This window comes from Peromyscus eremicus, chromosome 14 (assembly GCF_949786415.1).
Source record: "Peromyscus eremicus chromosome 14, PerEre_H2_v1, whole genome shotgun sequence".
NCBI classification, from domain to species: domain Eukaryota; kingdom Metazoa; phylum Chordata; class Mammalia; order Rodentia; family Cricetidae; genus Peromyscus; species Peromyscus eremicus.
Genome location: NC_081430.1, coordinates 78998920 through 79004919, shown reverse-complemented (window position 1 = coordinate 79004919; position 6000 = coordinate 78998920). Strand labels below are relative to the sequence as shown.

The window sequence follows — 6000 nt, the reverse complement described above, 5'->3', positions numbered from 1 at the left end:
GACATTTTATTTAGTCCGTTATCATCATGGCAAAGCACGCAGGCAGACATGGTGCTGTAAAGGTACCTGAGGGTTCTATGTCTGGACCAGCAGGCATCAGGAAGTGACACATTTCTTCCAACAACACCACACCTACCCCAACAAGGGGCCACATCTCCTAAGAGTGACACTCCCTGTGAGCCTATGGGGACCACTTTCTTTCAAATCACCACACTCCCTGGCCCTCAGACAATATGGTAGCCATATCATAATGCAAATGCATTTAGTTCAACTTCAAAAGTCCCTACAGTCTATAACAGTCTCAAACTAGTTTAAAAGTCCGAAGTCTCAGGGCTGGGGATTTAGCTCAGTGGTAGAGCGCTTGCCTAGCACAAGGCCCTGGGTTTGGTCCTCAGCTCCAGAAAAAGAAAGAACGAAAGAAAAATCCGAAGTCTCTTCTGAGACTCCTGCAATCTCTTTACTGTAATCCCCTGTAAAATCAGGATGAAAGGCAGATCACCTACTTCCAATAAACAATGGCACAGAGAGGTTGCTGAAAATTCTACACACAGACTGGCAGGCAGCAGGAAGTGACACACTTCCTCCAACAAGGCCACGCCTCCTCTAATAAGGCCACGCCTCCTAATAGTGCCATTTCCTATGAGCCTATGGAGGCCATTTTCTTTCAAACCACCACACAGGGCTTCTGGGAAGCTGAGGACCAGTCTTGGGACCTCTTCAATTTGGTTCAATATATGTTTAGCTGGAGCACAGTGTTCTCTTTTATTGTCTAGCAGGGTTTTTATTTTTGTATTTATTTTGCTGACTTGATTTTGGTTTGCAGTTTTCCTTGGGTTTTTGTTTGTTTGATTTTTAGAAATGCGTCTCATATAGCCCATGCTGGCCTTGAATTCACTGTGTACCTGGGTGTGCACCACCTAGCACAGCAGGGATGGGGCTGTATTTTTAAAATGACATGTATCACCCATGTTGCTTAAATAGAGAGTTCCCAACACCTTTCCCCACGAAGCTCCAGTCATTTTTACATAGGCAAGGGATACCATTTGCAAGCATTGAGCTGGAAAGCGGTGTCTATGTTGCTATTCTTATCTTCCCACTGAGAATGTGAAACAACTTTTTTTTTAATGTAAGAAAAAAATAAGTTAACTACCATTTCATCGCGCATTCCATATTGTTAAAATATCAGTGTGATAGTTTATTTTCTTATTTGTGTACCGTCGTGGACATTCAGTGCGCATTTTATACCAACAGCATGTGTCAGTTCAGAAGTCCAGCCTGAGGCTGGGACCTCCACACTGGGTGACAGGGCCCAGTCAAAGCATCCTTCACCCCACCTGGACCACTGAGATCATCCTCCTGCTTCAGCTGGGTCTGCTGAAGGAGTTTTTTGTTTTGTTGGGTTTCCAGGACTGACGGTGCCAGCACACTTCTACTGGAACCAGGATGCGGCTTCTGATGCTGATCCTGTGTTTGGACCCAATCCAGCCTGCCCTGTGCTTGTGTTTGATGCTGCAACCTGGCCTTTCCAGAGCCACGAAGAAGAAGTCCATGACAGCTCCCAATGCTCAGGTCATATTTGATGCCCAGGACAATGTGTTCCTGCATCCTAAAACCAATGTTTCCAGCATCTGAGAAGTTATTTCTCCATAACTCACACTCCCATGCCTTCAGCTCTTTCTCCAGGATTTCTTCTGCCTTGACTTCACAGATTGTGCAGCAAACAGTAATCTTTTCACTTCTCCCGATGCCATAGGACCTAACCGTGTATCTAGCTTGGGAAAATGCAGGTGCCTGGCCTGTGAGCCGCTCCAAAACCTTGGCTGCCCTGGTCAGTCTCTGCTCTCTCCCACACAGATACTGATACAGAGCTGGCTGATACAAAGTCCCCACATGGAGTTCTCCTTCCCACCTTGGACCTCTGCCACCATAGAGAACTGAAGCTCCTGAAGGAGTTTTAACACAGGCAGCCGGAGTGAAACTGTCAGATGACGTCACTTCCGCTGTCCCAAGTCTTCGGGGATTATCACGACTCTGAGAGTAAAATCGAGTCTCTTCTCCATTTCCTTCCTCTCCACTTACTCCTCTGTCCTCAGCTGCTTCCAAGCCTCGCCGCTTTTGCTGTCCTCAAGCTAGGCAATAAACCCCAGCCCACACCCTCCACAATGACTCTTCCGTTTTTCCAGAATAGTCTTTCGATCTGTCATCCAGGAACCTTCTTATCGTCATCCCAGCCAGGAAGTCCCTTCAGAACCAGCCAAGTGTTAGGATCCTGTACATACGCAGCTCAAGGTCTTGCATCTTGCATCATCTTACATCATCATCGGTGCTGGCGACTACGTACCCATTGCGTGGTCACGCAATCCCCGCCTTAAAAAAGCTAGACATGTACCCCCACCCTTTCTGTTCTCTGCTCTCTCTCTCTCTCTCTGTTCCCTCTCTTCTCCCTGCTCTCTGCTCTGCTCCTGCCATCTTTCTTTCTCTCCATGCCTGGCTCTCCTCTCTTTCTTTCCCCCACTTTCCCTCCTAATAAAGCTCTAAAACTAGCACTGGGTTCTGTTGTGACTGTGACCTTTCCACAAGGTAACCAGTGCCACCACCAGCGCCACCAACCAGCGCTGTTTACCTATCACCAAGGACATGCCCTGGAGGCTGCAGAAGGGACCTCTCTGCCCAGGTGGGCCACCCTGCCATCTCTACATGACTAGGACTGACCACTAAGTCTGGGATGTCAAACAATGTTCCCAGGCCATAGCTGAGAGGACAAGCCCTCTATTCCCAGAGTTCACAGATTTACCCAGGTGACTGTCCCCAACTCAAAAGAGAAAGTGGGGACAGAGACAGAGACCTTATTTCACTCTCATCTGATTTTCTTTCTCTCCCTTGACCAGCTGTTGTTCTGAGAGCATTGTTTAGACCTTCATCATGTCCTGTTCTGTTTGAGACAGGGTTTCCTTCTATAATCCAGGCTGACCTAGAACTTACTATGTAGACCAAACTAGCTTTGAACCTGAGATGATCCTTCCTCCTGCCTCTATGCCCTAACCTCCACTCCTTGACCAAGAAAGTCTTTTTTTTTTTTTTTTGTTCTTTTCATTTTGGTTTGGTTGGTTGGTTTTTGGTCTTTCAAGACAGGGTTTCTCCGTGTAGCCCTGGCTGTCCTGGAACTCTCTCTGTAGACCGGTCTGTCCCCAAATTCAAAGAGATTGGCCTGCCTCTGCCTCCCAAGTGCTGAGATTAAATGTGTGTGCCACCACTGCCCAGCTCATTTTTGTTTTCTAAGACAAGGTCTTATATAGCCCAGACTGGATTCAACTTACTATGTAGCAAGTACAGAAGAGCAAATCCTGAGCCTCCAGGCAGGACTGGGAATTGTGAGCCTCCCACCTTCTGACCCAGCAGATTGACAGTTGCAAATAAATACCAAGATGCAGCTGGAGGCAGACCGAGGGACACATGTGCTCGTAGTCTCCACAAAATTGCTGCTCGCATCCGGATTACCTGTGCATCTGCTTAGAGTGGTTTTATACAGCTCAAATCTCCATTTTTTTTTCTATTAAATACTAAGTCGCATCTGCAGAGTCTCAGAAGTCCCTGCACAGAGTCCCAATGCTCCTAAAAACTCAAACTGGAACCACCGAACTCAGACAACTTTCTGGTTGGCAAGATTTTTGTTTTCAGTGTCAGGCTTGTTTATCTTCTGTCACCTCATTTTTATGTAAGCCAGGGGAGAAAATCAATATTTGGAGAGGACTTCTGACCCCCTGGGTCCTGGTACTGTCTAACCACACACCCTCATGACCTCTGTTCCTACGAGACCATGAAGTGCTTGCTGAAATTTGCAAGAGGGTCAAGGCACTTGGGGGTGAAGCTCTCCCACGCCGACCCAGCCTCATAGAGGAACATGAGGACAAACTGTACTCCGGCCTCTGCCTCCCAAGTACTGGGATTACAGGCACACGCCACTGTCCCCAGTTTAGACCTAGGTCTTGAAAGCGGTCTCAACTCCTGTCCAGTTCAGCCCCAGCACTCAGGAGGTGAAAGCAGAAAGGCCATCCTCCAGGCTAATTGGTGGAGGATTGAGGTGTGGCAATAGTCACAGGTGGAGTGATTCCAGAATAACTGAAAGAACCTGCTCAGTGAAAGTATTAAAACTTTCTTTCCGCCAGGCGGTGGTGGCATACACCTTTAATCTCAGAGCCAGGTCGATCTCTATGAGTTCGAGGCCAGCCTGGTCTACAGAGTGAGATCCAAGACAGGCACCAAAACTACACAAAGAAACCCTGTCTCAGGAAAAAAAAAAAAAAAAAACCTGTCTTCTTTCCAAAAAGACTGGGAAGTTTTACAAAGGGATAAGCTCCATGAAAGAACACATGTTTAGCATGCCCAATGTCCTGGGTTCAAGCCTTGGCACAAATGAATGAATGAGTAAATGAATGAATGAATGAAATTAAAGAACAGCCCATAGCCGTTAAGAAGCCCCATGCATGGGAAAGAGGACATGGCACAGAGTACTAACGGGCACTGAAGGGCTCTTTTCTAGCTGGTAATCATCAAATCAGGCTACACCTGGTGTCCCCCATCCACCCACCCCAGCCCTGCCTTGTCAGGATGTATTGGACTAACAGCTTTCAGAGATGGACCATATTTTTTATGATCAATATCACTGCCACCATCACCTGAACTGGCATTGGCCCCAGCTTTCTGGATCTAGATTCTGGCATCTGTACATATATTTTGTAGCACAGAGTTCAGACATACCTTGGGAGTGAAAGCAGTGTGTCCAGCCATGGGAGACATAAGGACAAGCTAGCTGTCTTAGGACTGGGGACAGGGTTCAGTGGTGTAAGATGTGTGAGGGCCTTGGTTCAATCCCCAGTAACGCCCCTCAAAATTCAACGCCCCCCTGTGAGCACCTTTCAGCACGAGACACACCTGCTTTAGAACGGGACCAGATCTTGAGGAGTCTATGGAAAGTTCTTTTTCTGTCATCCTCACTGACAAGCCCCAGCTGCACAGTAGAGGCCTGCACTCCTTTTGACAGACATAACTAAGAGGCGGCGCTTAGAGTTACAGGAAGCCTTTGTGCTCAGCCCTCTCTCTTCTCTGGCTACGCTTTCCCGGCTGGTCACACCCTGTTCTCTCAGGCTGGAAGATAACTCTGGAATCTTTCTGTCCAGCTCCTCCCTCCAAGTAGGAGTCCCACAAAAAAGGTCACCTCAGTTTGATCCTCTTCCCATACACTCCTGTAGCTGGAGACTAGCCCCAGAGATCGCCATTTCCACAATGTTTCACTTTTCTAGATAGTTCTAGGCTAGAATTTTTCCCTTATGTGAAAGCAAATAGGGTTGCCTCCCTGCTCTGAAAGTCCTGAGTCCAAAGTGTTCTGAAATCTAAATGTTTTCTGGTGCCTGTCCAAAGTCTCCATTTACCCCACTGTATGATTCACAGCAAGCACAGTCCTATCCAGGCATGGCGACACCTAGAGAGCAAGGTAGAAAAATCACAAGTTCCATCCGGGCCAGCCTGAGCTACATAGCAAGATCTTATCTCAAAAAACAAACAAACAAAAAGGAATTCATACAATTGACAACTGCACCCAAAGGAGACACGGCATAATATGCAGTGTGTATGCTACATCACCTCCCTCAGTTTGAGGAATTATGAGACCTGCCCTGCAGACACGACTTAGCACCTAAGAATGTGCACTTGCAGAGGACCCAGGTTCAGTTCCCAGGACCCACATGGCAGCTCACAACTGCCTATAACTCCAGTTCCAAGGGATCCAACACCCAACACCCTCTTCTGGGCTCCAAGGGCATCGGCACATGTGTAGTGCACACAAATCGTGCAGACAAGCACACAAGCCCTTACATTCTGAAAACACATACATCCTTTTAAAGCTGTTTTTTAAATATTGCAAATTATTAACTTTTAAAAAGGAAAAGATGAAGTTCTTTGGAAGAGAGACAACAAGCCTCTCAGTTCCTGTAAGGATGTTTA

The 6000-nt window shown here is 47.2% G+C and overlaps 1 pseudogene; it reads right to left on the bottom strand.

Moving 5' to 3' along the window:
* Positions 1-1361: 1361 nt before the first annotated feature.
* Positions 1362-2136, bottom strand: LOC131923999 (large ribosomal subunit protein uL5-like; annotated as a pseudogene).
* Between the last annotated feature and the right edge of the window lie 3864 nt (positions 2137-6000).